We start from the raw sequence: 17854 nt of genomic DNA, 5'->3' as shown, positions 1-17854 counted from the left end.
TCACTTCATTGTGTTTGACAGAATCCATCAACCAGAGTACATCAGGTCACAATAGCACAACTTGATGGTAGGAATCATGACAACATAACATGATGGAATAGAAGGCCCTTGTGTCAGAAACAGAGCAAGCCAGCACCTAGGGATGCTGAGGAGTTATACCCCATCACTGCTCCTCACACATTGCGTAACAGCACAGCAACAGGACAGCATCCTGCGTGGTGCCATTGGCACACAGGTACAGAACACAGTCATTACGATGTCAGCAAATGTTATGTTAAGAATCAAGTTTAAAAAGAAGAAAGGAGCAAAAGTAAAGACTGTGATTTACTGCATCAAGGCAAGTACAGCCAACCTGCTGATTTCCTACAACACTAGCACCACCAAAGGATCAGGCAGAGGGATATCCATCATTTCCAGCCCTGAAGCACACACTGACTCCTACCTGGCTCTCTCAACAAGATTCCAGTGGTTTTGAACACAAAGATCACACCTGTAAACTCTGTCTCAGCAGCACTCTCCAAAGGCAAGCATTCAGGCTCCAGAGAGATCATTCCTCCTCTCCTTGCATCCACCACCAAGTCCCTTCCAAACAACACAACTAACTTTCTGTTCAACTGAAGGATAAGCCCTAGGCATATCAGGAGGAAGAAAGGAAGCAAGAACTATCCAGGTTATTTTGCCTTGTTCTGCTTTCTCAGCTAATGCTTATACCCTTCCCACAACTGCTCCAGACCAGGAATAAGCCCCCAGTGACAGCACACAGTCCGTGCAGCGACTAGGAAATGGTACAGCACTTCTGCTCTGCACTCTCCATTCACCCTCTCCTTTGCTAAGAGCACAAATCAATTTCATAAAGCAAAGCATTTGCTAAGTGAGAGACGAGTTAAAATGCCTGTGCCTGTGAAAGACATTTCTCTCCCTCTTTCTTTCTTCTGGACAGAGATTGGTTAAGAATCCGCGAAACGTCGATCAAATAATGCATCTCTCTAAGCCTGTCTGACAGCGCTGCAAAGGGAAAGCAAATGAGTACGAAGGAAAGCATTCATTCCCTCGAGTCTCTTCCTTTTAACCAACCTTGATGCTTTAGTGCCTCTGCCGGGATGCCCGCGCCGACTTCTCTTTATGTCCCATTTACTTGCATTTATTTTAATTGGATCTGGGACTAGGAACACTCGGCAACCCCTAATCCTCCCCAACAACAAAGCAAGGCCACGAAGCCACCACGAACAATAACCAAAAATAAAAGAAATAAAAGGAAAAAAGACACCCACTGATGCGTTTCTCGGGGCAGCGCGGCTCTCTTTCTTCTTCCTGTAAATAATCCAGCGGGGTTCAAGAAGTGGGCAGGGGAAACTGGATTACTGCCTCTAACAGCTTAAATTCAGGATGGGAAAGCCACGTTTAACTCCCCTTCCCACCGGAGCCGGTCCCCCGCAGGCAGGCACCTCACCGCGCACACACGTTCACACACAGGCGCTCACACACGGGACGAGTTCCGGGCGTCCCGGGGCCAGTCCCTCGGCAGCACGGCGGGGATGTGGGTGGACCCGGAGGGGTACATCCCGCTGCTGTCCCATGGGATCCGGAGCCACCACCCCGGGCAAAGAGCGGTGGGACCGGGGAAGGACCACGGCTGCTCCCCTCTGCCCCAGAGCCCCCTATGCGAGCGGCGAAGGCAAGGCGAGCCCCCCCCCCCTTCTGAAATAATTTAGGGGGGAAATACCTATGTAGATACATACATAGATAAAAATACGAAGAGGTAGGTCCTCCGGTAACATCCCTCCCTCCCTCCCTCCTCAGCCCCAGCAGCTGCAGGCAGTCCCCAGGCTCAGCCAAGAGCAACTGCAGCTGAAGAGCAGCGACAGACACGCACACCCCCTCTTTCCCTCGCCCGCTCCCTGCGACCAAAAAACAGGCAAGAGAAGGAAGAAAAAAAAAAAAAAAAACATTTAAAAAGCAGCGAGGGAAGCATTAAGACATGAAACCGCCGCTCCCTCCCGCATGAGAGCCGAAACCCGCTGCGAGGCGGGAGCGAGCCGGGGCCAGCCGCTCGCCGCTGCACCTTGCAGGGCAAAGTGGAACGGGAGCGGGGGATGAAGTAGGGAGCGGGGGAATGAAGCGCGAAGCGAGGTCCGCGCTCGGCCCCGCTGCTCTCCCTGCTGAGCCGCAGCAGAAGTTTGCCCCAAGCCGCGGCCGCAGCCCTCGGTGCCGAGTTCGACTGAAGGAAAGTTTCTCCGCCGCCCCTCCGCGCCGCTCTCCCGGTCCGCGCTGGGTACGCACCGGCCGGCTCAGCTCCGCGGGGCGCCCCGTCGCCTCCCGCGCCGGGTTTCCATGCCGCGCCGGGTCTCCATGCCGCGCCGGGCGCTGCAAGGGGCCGATGCCCACCCGGCCGCCGCGCTGCGCTGCACCGCACCGCGCTGAGCACAGCGCAGCCTGCCGGGAGCACGGCCCGCACCCGCCTCCAGCCCGCGGGGAGGGAGCGAACGAGGGAGGGAGGGAGGGACGGACCGACCGCCGCCCGCCCCGGCCCCGCCCGCCGCCGGCTCCCACCGCCCCGGCCTCGGGGAAGCCGCTCCCGAGAGGTCTCTTTCCTCAGGGACTGGCTCCAAGGTCACCCGCTCCCGGAAAGGCGCCGGGTGTCTCCCCCCCGAGGTCACCGCTCCATCTCCTGCCGCCGGAGGAAGACGCTGGCCGGGCGGGCAGTGGTGGCTCTGCGCTCACCAGCCGCGGTCCCCCTGCCCCGTCCGGCTTTGCGCGGGTCTGTGCGCGCTCGGAGCGGTGCCGCGGGAGTTGGTCCCCGCAGCCGGTATCCCCCTTAACCCCGGGGGGAGCCCTTTCCGGGTAGGCTCCCGGGTACCAGCGCCGTGCAACTTGCCTGGGAGCGCAGTTAAGCTGCTGAGCCCTGAATCTGGGGTTGCCTGTGACACTCCGCTGTCCAAGGCTCTCCCAAGAGCTGCTTCCTTTGGCTTTACTAGCGAGGAAATATATTTAGTGTCTTCAGCGCATTTGAACTGATGTCCAAGTTCCCATTCTGCCTATTTTAATAGGATGTTGTGATGAGACACCTCCTTGATCATCTGTTTGGTTCCTTCTCCGGCGATGGAGCCCAGGCCCCTGCCTGACCAGGTATCTCACTCAAGAAATAGAGATTCCTTTCACATAGTTCTCACTTTTTATTTCTTTTTCTTCAAATAATGTCTGCCTTCAGCTCTTCCGTCCTTTGCTGCTGATTTTGTTTGGTTTCTAGTCTGCTGCTCTTTCACTTTGTTGATGTCACCCACTCGGCTGCAGATCATTAAAACAAAGAACAGGTAAGAAGGTCCCCATGAGGTCCAGCAGCGTGGTGCTCTTCACCAGCTCCATGAAACACTCTCATGCCATGGTCAATCTGCTGCTGTAATACAGTGTGAAGGTGAAAAAGCAAGTGAGCAAACAAAACCAACCGGCAACTCCGCGCTAATCACAGAGACCAGGGTGATAATCACAAAGCATGGTCTGTGCTATGAAAAACGAGATGGAAAATAAATACAAAAAGTTCTGATAAAATTTACGAGCTGAAATTAAAAGTTCTGCAATGAAAGCGTGTGGCAAACACCATCTTTGTCTAAAATCTGCTATAGACTTAGCGATCGTATACCCACCACCTGGTTGCATTGGCCATGGAAGGTGATCTTGTGCAAGTCACCTTTTCTAGCAGGTTATCGATTGCATTAAAAAGCTATCTGGGAGAAAAGATCAGAGCCTCACTGTGTCACTCACTAAATAAACACAGCAAGGAGATGTCCTGTTCCAAAAACCTCGTAATCTGCAACGACAAGACAAATTTAGAGTGGGAGGAAAGTGTATTATGCTGCAGATGGTACTGAGAAAGAAACCGATTTGCCCAAGGTCATGCAGGAAGTCTGTGGCAGAGCCAAGAACTCAGCACAACTCTCCTGAAAACCAGCCTAAAAATAGTGTTTGATAATTGCACAAGAACTCCAGAAAACACACATTACACAGATAATCATCTTCTGACCAGTGTTTTCGAGGTACTGGGCTCCATTTCATTATAATTCTCCACTGCACTGATAACTGAATGGTCACATTCTAAATTTAAACCACATCATTTGAAAGTCCTCTATACAGAAATTGGTATCGTGGAACAAAAGGCACTAACAGATAGCATCTGGGCCAACACAGATGCTTTCTGTGTGTCTGCTTCTGCTGCCCCTTCCTAAGGGAAACCAGAAGGGTGCCCAAATCTGCACCGTGTCCTTCGGAGGGAGAGATCCTGCTCCTCAAAGTGTGTTCCTGAGGCTCCACAGGGCTGTGTTGTCCATACCCACACTCTGCCTGATAGCAGTTCCCTGGATTTGACTCCATATTCCAGCATCCCCTGTTTAGCCCTATCAAAATATTCCCTGGAATACAGCTTTCACTGCTTTTAAGGCAAACCTGCCTCAGAAGGTGCCTCCCTGTGTCCTCTTTCTATCCCGGCTCCCTTTCACTGATTTTCGTAACCAGTGCAGGGGCATTCCTTGCCATGCAAAGCCTACACAACTGGAAAACAACAGCAACATCATGCTGCACCCTTCAGGCACCCTGGCTTGTCACTTAGGAAAGCTATTTACACATAGATTTAGCAAATGTTGCGATGTATAAATGCTAATGAGTATTAGTAGAAGTAGTTAATGCAGTTTTCCTTATTAATCAACTCTACCAGCATGGTAATGATTTCTGTTGTTCTTCTGGAGCTTCCTCCAGCAGGGATTGAGCTCTGTTGATTAGCAAGACCATTTTGCATGTGTATAACATTTTTGTTCATCTGTAACAATCTCATTACCGTGTGTTTTTTTCTTCTCAAGGAGGTGAGCAGTTCCCGGTTTACGCTTAAGGAATAACTAGGGCAGAAGGAATTGCGTTGTCTCCCACACCACCATTTTCCAGTCGTGTATCCGTCAGGTTCAGTAGAATTTGCATCACTGTGAAAGAGTGGTGTAAATCCTCATCTGTGAAAGAGGACGGGGACAGGATGGCTGAGATTGCCAAAACCAGGTAACAAGTCAGGGATGGCCAAGAGCAAAGCTCTGAATACCTCAGAACAATTTGCCGTTTTCAGCATGTCCTTAAAGGTAAACAGCTTCAAATGACTACTGGAAAGAAAGAAACGTAACTATCATGCCTGATTAATAATGTCATCATTCTCTCCACATACTGATCAGGGAACAGCTTTTAGGTACCCTTTCCTGAGTAGCGAGAAGAGTTTCTCCTCATTTTCCTGCCAAGATGATCAGATTCAAGAAGACCTGAGTAAACCACTGCGACAACAGAGTATTTCTCTTTCTCTTTACTCAGTAATTTTCCCGGAAATGATAATAATTCATCCAGTATAAACAAAAATAAATCCCAGCAGAAAGAAAAGGCTTTCCCAAAGTTTCAAGGTTCAGAAGACAGGAAGACAGGTTTCAGACCTGATGTTAACTGAACCAGTAGTGAGCTATTGAAGCTGAATCTCAGCTTACTACCATAAATTATGAAACACTGACATTTCACTTTGAATTAATGCAAAGGACTATTTATACACTGTTTTAGAGACAGTTGCCTGTGCGAATTAATGCACTTTTTCCTTCACCAGGCCACATGTTAGCAACGCTGCTATTATTCAAAGTATCAAACTGTTTGCATATTGAAAATGTTTTAAAGCAATCTGTCCCCCAGGGCTGCTGTGTGAGTTACTTTGAAAAGGTGATCAGTCATAATTCACTGTCTCCTCGATCCAAAATCTAACTTGATTCAACATACTACTGATGTTTTTCAGCTTAAGAAAGCTTGCTTTCTATTTGTAGGGCCACGGGCCACCACCATGTGAAAAGGTGTCCCATGGGCTACATACACCTCTGTGGGCTTGCTATCAATAAAAGCTCTGGATCACAGGTAGCAATGGAAGAACTAGGCATCGGTACATAAAAATATTCATTGTGCTTGCCTGAAATTTGAACTTTGGATGTGATTGTGTAACAAAACATCAGCTTATTGCTCATACGTATTGGGCAATGCTTTTGTATTTTCCTTTCACTAAGGGCAAAAAAATCACAGTACTCCAAAGTGATTTTTTGTGAAACTACAATTCACAAATCAGTGTTTCAGGTGCCATTTCAGTAATGCATTGCTTAAGAATGGGATTAAAACCTGAATGGTTAGGGATTTGCAAACGGTGTTTAAGAGCTTCACCAAACTGGGGTTTAAAATAGTTAAAATTATTCTTTGAAATGTCATCTGAATGATTTGAAAATCACTAGTTACTTCTATCAAATTCCATGGGTTTCAGGTCCATCATTATGAACAAGATACTCTGGTATCTCTGCTCAGAGCCTTTTCTTTATCTCAGAGATAAAATCTCCCAAATCAGAAGTGCCTCAAGACTGATGTTAGCAAATCGTAGTCACACATCCCACAGGTGGGTTTCTCTCCGACTATCTGATTCCCTGTAGAGAAGCAGCATCCTGGTCATACCAAGGACTCCATATAAATTTCTTGCAGCTTTTTTGTCTCACCTCTCATCTCACAGTGTTAAGAGGCTTAAGAAGTGGCGACAGTGCTCATAGACTTCTCTAGTAATGTGATGGGGAAGCACAAGACAACTTAATTGTGATGACACCAGAAACGTGCTTTGAGGAGATTCTTGGGCTTTTCCTCAAAGAGATTCCTGCAAAAATGTTATCCAGGAGAATTGTGTGGCACTGCTCTGCAGGATGGTCAGCAACAGAGGGCCTTGCAGCCTGCAGTTGCTATCACAGGAATAATTAAGGGGATAGGTACAGCACATAGCTTACGGCTAGCTAGCAGTGCTGTTCGAGAACAAAGATCTCCTGTTAATGCAGAAAACATTGCACTGGGGTTTTACCACATCTCTCCATCTAATTTAGAGACTGCAATGAGATCACACATCAAAAAATCCATTTTGACAGTGTATATTGAAGCATTTGTCCTGTATTATGCTGTATTATGCCTTGCAGCACAAAACTATTATCATTTCTAGCAGCTGAATGTCAGACGTTTGACTTAAACTCCTGGAGTGAGGCCACCCCATGTAGACAGGGAACATTTGAGCTGGTGTGTCTGCAGCTTCCACCATTTGAAGGATACAGGAATATTTGTGAAGGACTGGGTCAGCTTTGATTGTTTAACTTTGATTATTTAAGTTTGCTTTTCTTTTTGCTCTGTTTCTCTCATCCCAGCCATAGCCTGGCCTCATTCGTAGCACTGACTCCAAGAGGAGTGGATCAAATCCACAGCATCCCTTTGCAGGGAACAGACCAGCCAGTCAAAGGGGGTCATCAATGAGCTGAAGGAAACATGGGACGTGATGCTGGAATGGTTGCCTTCCATCAGGGTAATAAGCTGCATTTAAGGGCTTGATCTGACATACCAAATCCTGCTTGCAGAAAATTGAGAGCAAGGTTTTGTGGCTTTTTTTTTCATCTTATTTCTTTGAAACAGATCTGAGAGAGGAAGGAAGTGCTGTGTGGAGCCAGAAGTTTCCCATTCCTCAGTTCTGCCAATGAGTTTCTAGGTAGCCCTTGACCTTTCCCTTAACCTCCTTGGGTTCGATTCCCCATTTTGAAAGAAAATGAAGAGAGTCAGTGGGGATCATAAGACAAGAAAAGATGAGCTTTTTGTGGATTTACCTGTCAATTTGCAGTTTGATTCCCTATTCTGCTATCCGTACCTTGTCAGACTTTAGAGAAATCGTGAGTTATCTTTGTGCCTCAGTTTTTCTGTGATGCAAAGCCATAATCACTTTTGGTCTGTCTCCTGTTTCTAGACAGATAAACATACCTATTGTTATGTATTTTACAGTGATTTACCTTCTAGAGGTCTGACTTGGACTGAGGTCCTTTAATTTTACATATCACACATAACAGGGTGTGATGAATAGTTCTGATATTTCTCCTTGGAGCACCCTGAGATCAGTGGAAAGATGCTGCAGAAATACATGATGTTAGTTAATACACAAGAAGGAATGAAATGAAAGAACTTGACTGTATAAAAAATGTGAAAGGTCCTGTAACTAGGCAGGAGAAAGCCCTAAGGATTCAGGATACTGCACAGCATAAGGGAAGGACTGATTTTACCCACAATAATTCTGGGATACAGTTTTTTCTGTTCATTGTACCAAGAGCCGACTCCAGCAGGCATTTGAACATGTGCTTAACTTGATAGACATGAGTAGCTTTTTGACTTGAATTTTAATGCACATTTAAGCTTAGGCATGGCTGTTTGCAGGGTGGGGATTTAATATGGGATTCCCTGGTCCTTTGCACACATAATTTCATTAGGTGTTGTCTGTTTCTATAGCACAGCCTCAGGGCATGAGCCAAGCCCAGCTGAAGTCGGGGGAATCTCTACAGATTTTGATAGCAGTTGGACTGGACCCTTTATGAGAAACAAAAACAGATTTTGTGGAACTTAAAAGCAAAAAAAAAGTCCTGCTAAATTTGTGGGGATGAAATACTCATTTCCTGTTTTAGGAATAGAGTCTCTATAAATCAATCTTCTAACCAGAGCAAAATTTTACCATCTGTACTATAAGCTTCTGCAAATAGGGGGAAGGTATAACGTACTCTGAGCAAACCCTTTGCTTTAACTGAACAGAAGGCATTGCTTAGGCTGTGCATAACAGTTCCGCAGGAAGTAATGATCGTGTTTATTTGGGTTCACAGGTTCTTTTGCTGTTGCATGCTTTCATGGTACCTGGTTTAGAAAAAAAAAGGGTCTATAAAGAATATATTTACAAATGCCACCTTATCTGTGCTTTCATGGCACGGCTGTCATCTCACATGAGGTGAGATATTTTTCAGTTGCCATGCCAAGCCATCCTAGCTTAACTTGAATCACAGCTCCAGTTTCTGCTGTTGGCATCAGCCTATAATAGAGTTACAGGATTAAAAACTTGTCATTCCTGAAAGGCTTCTTGGTAATGAGCAGAGTTTGAGACGTGAATGTGAGTCCTATTTGACTGCATTGTTATTCTCCCTCTTTTGGTGTCCACATTAATGACAGGTTGGCAGGTGTAATTCATACTTACAGTGCTGGCTTTGCATGCTGTCTTCTGCCCTCTGCTTCCAGCTGAATCATTCTATAACTACAATCCCTGGTGTTTGCACTCAGTGAGGTAGCAAACAGAAATGATGGAAATCAAGATGGAAAAAGAGGATAAAAGAGAGAGGGGAAAATTAAACAAATAGCTGGCCAAATAAGAACATCCAATGTTCCAGTGCTGGATGACTTCTGTAAAGGCAGGCAAGAAAGGTCAGCTGTCTAACAGGACATAAAAAGGAAACTAGAGACCGTAAGGAATTAAATAACAGCTGAAATGAAAGGATAACGTGGTGAAAGTAAATCAAGACAAATACAGCATTGCCAGCTTGGACTGTCATTGTGGTTTGAGTGCTTGTACCTACTGACTACCTGCTGCCTTACAGCTCCTTCAGTCAGAAGATCCATCTTTGGAAAGCCTCTATTTGTTCCTGATACCTTTTCCCCAGCTTTCTGGAGACAGCTGCAAAGGTTTCTGTTGCTACCAATTGCATGCATTGAAAGTTAGTCTCTCTCTGGGGGTTAAAGGAAGACCTAAGGGAAGAACAAGGGCTGAAGATGTTTTAAAATGCCTAATACAGGTGCTTCAAGTTTTTGGAGGGCAATTTACAACTAGAAAGGGACCTGGTTAATCATTGGCTGTTCAATACTCACTGAAAATCAGGAAGCTCTGTCATTTCCTTCCATCTGGGAAACTGAATCATGGTTGCAACTCTTATCCTGGGGCCGGAAGGGCAGAAATGGATTCTCTGGTTTCTATTAAGATGCAAATTGAGATCTTTTCCACTTTAGAGAAGTGATGGTATCTCTTTGTAAAGTGAATTCATTGGTATCTAGTAAGTCTGATTCAATCTTTTTTTTTTTTCTTTCTTGCAACATATTTTTATAAGTCTTACAGGAATTTAATATCTTTGAGATCCCTGCCTTTCTAAGCAGAGATTCAGAAGTTTTGGGAGCAGACTGACTGACAGAGGCAGTCAGATGCAGTGTGACTGAACAATGTGTTTCCTCATCAAACCAAACTGCAAACACGGAAAGCTTGGAAGGAGCACTGCATTGAGGTCCACAGTGGGTTTGAAATTTGTGATTTAACATCTGATGAAAACAGGGCCCTTGACTGAAGTTGTCCTGGTTTCAGTCCCAAGTCAGTGGTGAAATAACTACTGTTATCTCCAGTTAGACCGAGCTTTTGTCTCTTAATCCCTGTGGAAAAGGGCTTCCTATCATAGAGTACCTGGCCAAACCTATATGAAAGGCAATGTCACAAGAGGCTCTGTAAAACAAACCACACAAAACAGCAACTCTTCCCTTTCCCCCCACCCAAATATGCCTCACCCAGCCACCCATCTAGAGGCAACACAAACCAAGACTGATCCCACTCAACAGAGATCCCATCCCCTTCCCTCACCAACACCTTTTGAGACAGAAAGGTATTCCAACCTGTGCAGGTTGTGTGATGAAGTTATGCCTATTTCTGTCTGATGGGAAACCCATCAACCCATGGGAAACACAACCCCAGAAAGGAGCACCAGCTTCTGTGTTATATTTAGGAGGTTACCTTACAAGATAATCCAGTAATATCAATTAACAAGTGTGGTTTAGTGCAAACAGCAATCCTATTCCTGGTAGCAAAATTTCAAGCCTTTTTAATGTCTTTGTTACACTACGCTGTTACTCAAAATATTCCACAGGGCTTCTGGAGCCATTAGGGTGTGTGGCATGCATTCAGTAAGGTTGTCAAGCTACTCTTATTTCGTGTATGTCGATTAGGTGCTGAAATTAACTGCACTAGGGAGAAGCAGCAAGGGCAAAGGGAGAGAACCAGCTAAAGGGAAGCTTAAGACAACAAGAGAAAGTAGAGAGGGGAGAGAAAAAGAGGTGAGTGAAGGTTTAAGAAACACAGAACTGGAGAAAGTGGGAAAGAAAAGAGCTTAAGGAACACAGGTTGGGTCTGCCTGAGGAATGATGGGAATGACGCTTCTGTGAGAGACATGCTGAAAGGTTAAAACAACGTAAAACCTGAGAGGAGAGGTTGAGGCACCTGAGGCATGGCATTCCAAATGGAAAACCCAGCTGGTGGGGTTAGGAAAGCTGGAGGCTATCTGCAGGGATGTGTGCATCCTAAAGATTGGTAATGCAGTGTTGTGAGACAGGGAAGGCCCAATAGCTTTTACCAGAGTCACAAGGTCACAGCTGAGTCTGTGACCCTGTGGACTGCAGGCTCCATCACACTGTTAGGGTCCTCTTCACCATCTGAGAAACAGGAGCTTATTGGCATTTCATCTGCTGCTTGCTTGAACATAACACGGAAATCTGAACTAAACTAACACAAAGTTGAAAAAGAAGGTCTATATGGTTTTTCTATAAAGCATAAGTTTCATGTGAGAATTCCTGGATTGATCTTCACTGGAGATCAATCATTTGATAAAGTGCCGCACTTCATTTATGCATTGCAGCAAGCACAGGGGAGTTGCTAAGCTGGACCCAACCAGACACTGGGGGGATTCAGCAGCCTGTCTCTGAGTGTGTCTGCCTCCTGATGTCTTGCAGAGGAAGGCAAGAAATGCCCTAATAGATGATGAGGGAATAACTTGCCGACAGAAAGTCTTTTCTGGGTAACTCCAGACAGTCATTGATTGGCTTCTGCTCTGAGGCATTACAGTTTATATCCCTAATATCTTTTTATATTGCCTAATAAAACTGTTGGCTGTTGCCATTACATGGGTAATGGACATTTATATAAAACTCTTTATGAGCTGTAGATGGAGATCATCCTCTTCACCACACACATGGAACCACATCTGGAGTAAAACACAGTAGACTGGCACTATTAATAAGCCACAGTTACACTGAAGAGGAAAAATGGCTCCTCATCAAGTCAAGGCTGCATAAGAAATTTAGAAAACCGGATTTTCTTTCTCCCAGAAGAAGTTAGACCAAGACAGGACCTTTCTGTGCTTAACTCCAGGCAGTTTGGGTTGCTGTTGTACATTGCCTTTAGAAAGAAGGAAAACAATGGCATTTCAAGTGTACCATGAGGGAGTTCCTCTCCAAGGGTCACCTGCTGCAGTTTGAGAGGGACAGCATATTCCAGCATCCACTGAATTAATACAAATATGCTTCTTCAGTGAGATTTGATGTAGGAAAACATGCCTGCTCAAACACTTTTACCTTTAGTAATTTCTTATTTTGTGTTCTTCATCACTTGAAATAATGTTCTGTGATTTTCTTTTAATTTTGCTTTTGCAGATCATGAGAAATTATTCCTCTAGGAATAAATAAAAGCCCTTGTTGAAACTAAAGGTGATAACTGATTGCCATTTCCTTTCACAGGGCCATTATTTAATGTGAAAATGCAAAGTGAAATGCAACTGCAGAAGCTATGAAGTCCTTGGTCTTGTCAAGGGAAAGGACTGTCTGAAAGAAAATAGCTAAAATAGATTTTTTAAAAAAGCAACTGAAGCAATATTTGCAGAGTCTACAGAACACTTGAAGACTGTGAGAAGAGATCAATTTTTAGTTTGTTTGTTTTACACAGTATATAATACTTGATGCAAAAATCCATTTCAAAAAGAAATTGTTTGGGTTTTTTTTCCTCTCATTGCTTTTGTATACTTAATAATATCTAGCACTCATGTAAAGATTTCTATCTTCAAAAGACAAAGATTACTTAAAAGCAAATTAAAAAATTAATCTCCCAAGGATAAATATTCCCTTCCTGTGGCAAATGTGGAAACTGAAAACTGAGCTGAAGTGGATTGCTGGGGGATTCCTGTACCTGAACCTGGGTTAGAACAGTGGAGTCCTTGTCTCACAGGTTTTCTTCCTAAAAAGGTGGAGGGGAGTTGTCCCTATACCATTAATTTCCCTGTCTTTGTTAAATACATGCCATCATTATAACATATCTTACCCATTTGAGTTAATTGGTTATAAAACATTAACTTTTCCAGAGGTATTAGAGCTTCACCAAAGAGCACTTATAGATATTGCAGGGTAACATCAAAATTAACATGGAAGCAATTTAGTCCTTCAGTTTAAATGCCTTCAGCAAAGGATTAAGATTTTCCCATCACCACTCAAGCACTTCCTTACATATTCCCTGTTATCGTGCTCCCCTTACTTACTGTGCTAGTTACCTTTCTAACATAAAAGTGATGCTAGGAATCTTTCCTTTGGTTATGTAGAGTCTCATCATTCAATTAGAAAAAGAAAGTGCCAGTGCTTTTATCAGTGTATGGCTTCTGCTTTTCTCTAGATATTATCTACAATATCCAGATGACTTAATATTTGTGACGCTTCCCCCCCTTCCAGGGCAAAGACTGAAATTAAATGCTGATTAGAGAAGGATTATGGGATGGGAAAGGCAGCGTTCATTAATACAGCCCAATCAAGCCTAATGAAGAAGCGTCGCGTATCAATGATGTGGATTAGAAATGAAATAGAATAAACTGAACATTTTCTTGCTGGTAGAAGCGATAGTGCTGAAAAAGCTGAGGGAATTTTGTCTTGTAGCAAACAAACTCCTCTCTTCTTGCAGTGCCACAGGTGAAAGGAAGTTTCCTACTGAAAGACTACAAGATAGAGGTGGAGGTAAACAGCAAATCAAAACATGGAACAAGAATCATGGAATAGTTAGGGTCGGAAAGGACCTTAACATTATCAAGTTCCACCCCCCTGCCATGGGCAGGGACACCTCACACTAAACCATGTCACCCAAGGCTCTGTCCAACCTGGCCTTGAACACTGCCAGGGATGGAGCATTCACAGCTTCCTTGAGCAAACCATTCCAGTGCCTCACCACCCTGACAGTAAAGAACTTCTTCCTTATATCCAATCTAAACTTCCCCTGTTTAAGTTTTAACCCATTCCCCCTTGTCCTATCAGTACAGTCCCTGATAAAAGGTCCATCTCTAGCATCTCATCCGAACTGCAAGAGAAGTGCGAGAAGTGGGGAAGTAGATTTGGAGGGAGACCTGACATCAGAGCTAGGACTACTTGTGCTGTGTTGCTGACAAAATTCTACCCACTAAAAAAGAAACAAACCCAAACAATTACATATAGCAGCTTGAGCACTCTTTGGAGAAGAGTCCATGGTGATGTTGTCCAGTGTTGAGTCTGGCAGGCAGCCCTGCCTTATGGTTTATTGCTGGGTATGGGATTGCACATTGCTAATACTAGCGTTGACTTGGGCCTATGAGGCCAGTGCTGAAAGCTGGGGCTGCCTCCAAGGTACAGGTCAAGCTTTATATTTGGGCTGCTACCAAGGGGACTTCTGGTCTTTCTCTTGGGCTGTGCTTGTAAAGGTTGTTGAATCAAGAGTGAGAGTATCCATATGTGGATACTTTCCCATTTCTCCCTCCCCAGGTACTGTCCCAAGCTGCATGTCTCTCACAGTCAGATGTACTTTCTCAGTGGTGCTGACACCAACATGCAGTTCTCACAGTTTCCCACAGCATCATCATCCTTTAGTCTGGCACTGGGCTTCAGTGCAGAGCACATGGCATCCCTCCCTCGATGCTGGCTGGTGAGGTCTGCTGGAGGAGTACTGCTCTGTCATGCTGGGCTGTCTCCAGGCTGTTAAACTTGCTATTTTTTAACCCTACAAAAATGGGAGGCTGCCACCAAGCTGTCTGTTAGCCTTTGGTCCATGCTAACACCTGATATGTGGCTGGAGGAAGGCTCTTGGCCTGGGACGAGTGATGTCAGGGACTCTCTGGCAAGCTAACAGTGTAGAGAACTGAATTCCAGCACTTGGGAACATTCCTGGCGCTGTTTGTAAGCAGAAGTGTATATAAGTTTATAAGCATATGTGTAAGCATACTCTCTAACTACTGTTTCCCCACAAACCCTGTCATTTTTCAATGATCCTTCATTTATTCAATCCAGATAGAAGCTGGTTCATTTGATTTACATTTTTTACACTTTTTCATGTTCCTGCATATTTTAAATCTGGAAAGAGTGTTTGTGATCTTCCAGTCTGATTGCCCACGTAACACTGCATTTCCCCATCAATCGACAAAAAGTGATAGTTAAATGGTTAAGGCGTTCCCTTTATAAGCAAACAACCTGTTCTTTTGGCACTTCTGGTGCACTTGGAAATGTTCACTGATAGATTTAAATTAGCAGGATACCACTCTGAATGCAAGTATACCAGCTTTTAGTCTACTCTCATTTTGAAACAGGGCTTCTGTGCTCATATTCTCTGAGCATCTATCTGTCACTCTTTTCCCCAGGGTTGTTTTTTTTTTGGCTTGTGCACTTTCAATCACATTTAGCAATGGTCCCAAGGAGATTATTTTTTGACAAGTTCTAATATAACAGAGGGTGGATTGATGAGAGAGACACTGTTAATATCCCTGGGATAAAGGCCACAACAGGAACTCAAGTGTTATTAAAGAATCAGAGAGTATAGCTGCAAGGTACAGATCCATAGGAGACCAGGCTTCCCCAGTCACACTGCCTGCTGATAAGCATGTTGCATGCTTTGTCCATATTTACTAACTTGACCATGATACAGATCTCCTGGATTTTCTTCAGTCTTATTTTCAAATTCACCCCCAATGGGAGTCCCAGATGAGTGGGATTCCTGCTTTTCCCACTCCAAAGCAAATCAGAAGATATTCCTGGATCTGATCCAAACAGGCCTTTTTCTTTGGAAACTGAGTACGATCTGAATATGGAACCTGCATCAATAGGGCAGGAAAGCTAAAAACTGGTTTCCGTGCGACTAAGTAAGGATCTTTCCATAATTTTCAGCTTGTGTCTCTTCTGTTCATGGATCACAGCACAGGGGAAAAAAAAAAGGAAGTTAGAAAAATATTTTTTGGAGCTGAATTAGAAATTGAAAAGATGTTCCAGAAATCACCTCTGCATTGCTCACGGTCTCTGGTGCTGGCACACTGTGCCTCGGGTCTTGATGCTGAGTTTCTGAGCAAAAGCTGTAAACTGGAAAACTAAACCGGGTTGCGGCTCCAATTGTGAGATGTCTATGCACTGAACTGGATCCTAGCAAGATGGAACAGTCTTCTCTGGTAGCAAGTGGCATAATATGAAGCAGCTGGTAGCAACAACAACAAAAAAAAAGAAGGAAAAGCCGGAGGAAAAATTGGAAAACCTTCATGCAATCACTGGTGAATCATTCCCACAAGCTTTCTGCTTGCCCAGTAGGCTTCCTGAGTGCCAAGACCAAGGAAAATCACACCATTTCATTAAGGCAAGCTGCTTTCCAAAGGCAAGCCTGGCATCTGCATGATCTTTTTGAGGAAGGACATTGCAGTCTTAACCTACACGCTATGAAGATGTCCAGATGATGGGTGGCATGAGGTTCTTTGTGTAAGCAATGCTGACAGTGTGATAGAAGAGAGTTTACTGTCCTTAACACCCCTACTCTGATGACAAGTGACCTACAGTTAGATTAACCTGGCTGCAATTACCCTGCTGTTAGATTGACAAGAGAGCCCCAGCATGCAGCAAGCCTTGTCCTTGCTGTGTATGTGTGTGTCAGAACACTGTGCAGTTTACCCAGATTACCCTTCACTTCAACCTGTACCCGCAAGGTTCATAGCTGGCACACAGAGTGGCACTTGTGGGTTTTCAAGAGCTTATATCACCTAGTTTGGGCTGAAAAGAAGATAAGGATGCAAATGATAGCAGCAGATAGGGTGGGTTGTCCTACAGTGGGATTGATCTGGGAGGTGCAGAAGATGTTGCTACAAATCAGCTGCAACCAGGAAGATCAAGAATAGAATCACAGAATCATCATAGAATGGTTTGGGGTGGAAAAGACCTTAAAGCTCATCCAGTTCCAACCTCCTGCCATGGGCAGGGATACCTTCCACTAGACCAGGTTGCTCCAAGCCCTGTTCAACATGGCCTAGAGCACTGCCAGGGATGGCGCAGCCACAGCTTCTCTGGGCACCCTGTGCCAGTGCCTCAGCACCCTCATAGTGAAGAATTTCTTCCTAATAAATAAAAAAAGAAGGAAAACGCTGTTTGCAAGCTGGATTTGCTATGTTGGGCGAATGTGGAGATGGACTGAACTCAGACCAAGTCAGAAGAGAACCTAGGTTAAATTTCTGTCTTTCTACCCTAGCAGAAGTATCTTGAATGGAACCTGCAAAGGTTTGTCATCTAGCTAGTGCTGGAATTAGATTGCTTGGGAAAAACTTGTTATCCCAGGTGCTGTCTCTGAGGGCACTCAATTGGTTTCAAATGCCACAAGCACAAGCAAATGTAGCTTCAACCGGCATTCACTGGATCACCTTGGATGGGGATGGCTAAAATCTGGTTACTAAGCGGGTGTGTTTTATCACCGCTAATTGAAGTCGGTCATATTTGTTGACTTGTTCCAGCTGCTTTGTGTGAGCACTGATGCAAAGCCTGGTTAAGCCTTGACTCCAAAACATACTCCTTGTATGAAAGACATCATGGCTGGTTAAAAAGGATGCATCTGTGCTGCGTTTAAGAAACGTTTGTGCTACTTGTATGCAATGATGATTGCACTAGCGCCCAAATATGACAAGATTTCCCACACAAAATAAATCCTGAGAAAATTAAGTTCAGATTTTGGGACATGCGTTGCCAACAAATGCTACTCCAGGCACCAGAAACAAGTCCTGATGAAGTCAGCTGATACACAAAAATGAATATAGGGTGAAAGAAATAACTTCCTCTTTCATACCACTGCAGTTTGCTGGTAAATAGGTTCTCAGTTTCTAGAAATCAGTAGGCAATTATCCTGAAAAATCTCGATTCTTTAAGAGTATAAATATCT

General features: G+C 44.6%; 1 protein-coding gene across 1 annotated transcript in view; it reads right to left on the bottom strand.

Moving 5' to 3' along the window:
- FAT3 (FAT atypical cadherin 3) overlaps window positions 1–2344 on the bottom strand; it is a 407707-nt gene extending 405363 nt beyond the window's left edge. The window contains exon 1 of the mRNA XM_057422587.1: window positions 2281–2344. The gene's annotated coding sequence lies outside the window, so the exon portion shown is untranslated. The remainder of the gene's footprint in view (window positions 1–2280) is intronic.
- Window positions 2345–17854: the final 15510 nt, after the last annotated feature.

Source organism: Pezoporus wallicus, unplaced genomic scaffold (assembly GCF_028554395.1).
Source record: "Pezoporus wallicus isolate ANWC-B61680 ecotype Strahan unplaced genomic scaffold, APGP_CSIRO_Pwel_v1 contig_8388, whole genome shotgun sequence".
NCBI lineage: Eukaryota > Metazoa > Chordata > Aves > Psittaciformes > Psittacidae > Pezoporus > Pezoporus wallicus.
This window is presented reverse-complemented; position numbering and strand designations above follow the sequence as displayed.